Genomic DNA, 3,050 nt, shown 5'->3' with positions numbered 1-3,050 from the left:
CCCTCCAACCTCCTAGGCCCTGCGCGCCTAAATTCTAACGGTCTTTATCCCAAGGCGGGACTCCTGCCCTATAACTAACATTGCTTTTCCCCTTTACGTCACTTCTGCCAGTGCTGTAGCCTGAGTGCATTGATACTCATGGATCTCTAATAAAGAAACTTTAACTGGACTCTCGAAGTGTCTTCAGTGAAGTAACTGGGGATCGAACTGGCAGAGCCTGACAGAACCCTCATGAAGGGGGCCCCTCCCACTTATGAGACTGAGTTAACCACGCTGGGGATGGGAAATCATTGGGAGGAAAGGGCTTTTATCGTGAGTCCAGCTGCTAAGTTCCCAGCGGTGCTAGGAGCGCATTGGCTCCAGGATCATGAACCGTACATCCAGTGGAAAGTGGGGCAAATGTGTTTCCCAGAGGAAGATTGTAAACAGCATGTGTGGGAACTTAAGTGCCCCCCTACGATGCCTGAGATTGTGTGCCTCACCCAGGAGGAAATTAAGGAGATTCCCCCCCACCCAGTATCAGGATATGAGGCAAGTGTTTGAGGAGGGGGAGGCCGATGAGGTCCCCCTTCATTGGGCCACGGATTGTACCATGAGCTGATTCCCGGGCAAACCCTTCCCAAGGGGAAGCTGTATTCCATGAGCCCAGCAGAATGTGAGGAGCTCCGCAAATTCATTGATAAAAACCTGGCGAGGGGTTTTATCAGGCCTGTGAGCTCCCCTCATGCAGCCCCAGTATTGTTCCGGAAGAAAAAGGAAGGGGGCTTAAGACAGTGTACTGATTACAGAGCGATAGGGTTGCCAGGTCCCTCGATCCTCTCAGCAGGAGGATAGGGGCCTGGAACGTATTCTGGTGCGTGGATGCCAGCGGCGGCATGATGATGTCACTTCTGGTGTGTGGCGACATCACTTCTGGAAGTGATGTCGTTGCGCTGGCTGCAGGAGCAGTCCTACACTCCAATTTGGCTGGTTTGGGGCCGAATCGGAGCGCAGGGATGCTCCTGCGGCACAGTGTGTGCTCCTGAGGTGTGTGCCAGTGGTGGGCACACTCCAGGAGTTTGCCCACCACTGGCGGGCACCTGGTAACCCTACAGAGGGATCAATGCTGTTTCCATGTCCAATGCTTACCCGCTCCCCCTCATCAGAGACTTGTTGGGGGTTGTTAATGCTGATGTAAATGCGGATAAATTGGTGAAAGCATTTCACAAGAAATACCTGGACAAACCAGGTGGAAGTTAAGTTTTTGTGGGGGCAGGTTGTCAGGATCATGGCCCCCACCGTAAGCCAAGCTTTATGGTCAGCCTCTGCCATGCTTTAGATTTAATGTTAATTGTTATGTTGGGGTTTGATATTCATTGACATGCTGTGTGAAATCCTGTGTGTAAAAGATTCTGTTAGCTGACACTGCTCCTTATCTGCAAGCAGTCAGAGAGACTACGAGCGGAACCACAAGTGACAAAAGGCACAGGTTGGACACTGGTCAGCTTCCCTCGAGTTTTGATGGGGAATGTAGGCGTCCTGGTCTCGCAGCTTGGCTCTCTGACTGCTGTCCAACGGACTCTTCAACTGTCGCTTGTCCAACCTTCCGCCAAGCTGCCTACATTTCCCATCAAAACTTGAGGGAAGCTGGCAAGTGTCCAACCTGTGCCTTTTGCCACTTGTAGTTCCGCTCTATGTTGAACCTTTACCAAGAAAAGAACTGTTGCCATAGAAACATAACCTTGTAGCTAGATTCCTTCCTGTATTTGCTGTAGATAGAAGAGGGGTTGGGAGGGAGGAACGGGGCTGTGCTTAAACATCTATATATGTTGGGTATTGGGAGACAGATTTTATTCCTAAGAAAGAATGTTTTGGGATGCTGAACTGGGGATCATCAATGAATCTTTAACTCTTGCAATGAAGTAATTGAGATTCAACTGGCAGATCCTTACACTAAAAAAGAAACCGGTAAACCATAATTCTGCTATCCTGCCTTTTGTACGTGCTTAACTTAGATGTTCTATTAAGGCAAGGTTCCTGTCTTAGAAAGTTCCAGCTTACTGAGAAGTCCTCATACCTTCTAATCCAGTTTAGGCCTTCCAGCTCTCCACATGGTCAGTGGTTGCTGCCTGCAAAGATCAGGGCCGTTTCCAGGTGGCTTACCTGAAGCCGCTCCACGCCGCAATGTTGTGGATTGTGCTGGGGAAAACGCGAAATTCCCCTGCACAATCCACAACATTGCGGCATGGAGCGGCTTCAGGTAAGCCATCTGGAAACGGCCCAGCTCTCTGCTCCTTCAGCTCCTCCTGTGCCATGAAATTTTATTCTCTCCCTCTGCCCTCCCCCAGGGTAGGACAAACATGCATGTCAGATAGGCTTTATTTTTGGAGGTTCCGGGAAGAAATCTTTCCGATATTATAGCCCTGCAAGTCTCTGCCCCCCCCCACACACCTGGAAGGATAAACTTCTAGCAGGAAGCTTTCTGGCCACATCTGCATGACAAAAGCCCACGGCTGGGTGCGGCTTAGAAAGCATCTGGCTTTTGCTCCCCGCTCCTACCTGTTCTCAGCTAAGAGACACTGGGAGCTGAGGTTTTGATACAGTCCACATCTACAAACAAAAAAGTATTTTCCCGCAACCTGTCTGCCGAGTTCAGACCTACCACAGGCATCGGATGAAATGGGCTCCAGTTCACAAAAACTGGGGGTGGAATAATTTTTTTTGTTAAATGTTCCACGAGACTCTTTCTGGCGCAGAACGGTGCTTGAAGTCTGGCCCTTGAGGGGGCTTCCTTGCTTTCCCTTTTGGTAGGGATGGTCTGGGGCAGATTTTGGTTGATAAGTTGTGGGACAGCTGAGGGGGGGGGCGCCTGCTTGAGAGAGACAGAAAAGGGAGGGCTGGGGGGGGGGCGTGAGAGTGAGAAAAGAACCGGTTCCAAGTAAGACACCCCCCTGCACCTCTTCCTCTTTCTGCAGGCTTGACACGTTCAGATTGTCTCAATCATAATGAGACACACACACAAAACCCACAGCAAAATCCACTGAGGTCGAGCCAAGCAGCTCTCAGGAAAC

The sequence above is a fragment of the Eublepharis macularius genome, chromosome 10 (assembly GCF_028583425.1).
Source record: "Eublepharis macularius isolate TG4126 chromosome 10, MPM_Emac_v1.0, whole genome shotgun sequence".
NCBI lineage: Eukaryota > Metazoa > Chordata > Lepidosauria > Squamata > Eublepharidae > Eublepharis > Eublepharis macularius.
The sequence above is the reverse complement of the archived record's forward strand: the minus strand, read 5'-3'. Positions refer to the sequence as shown.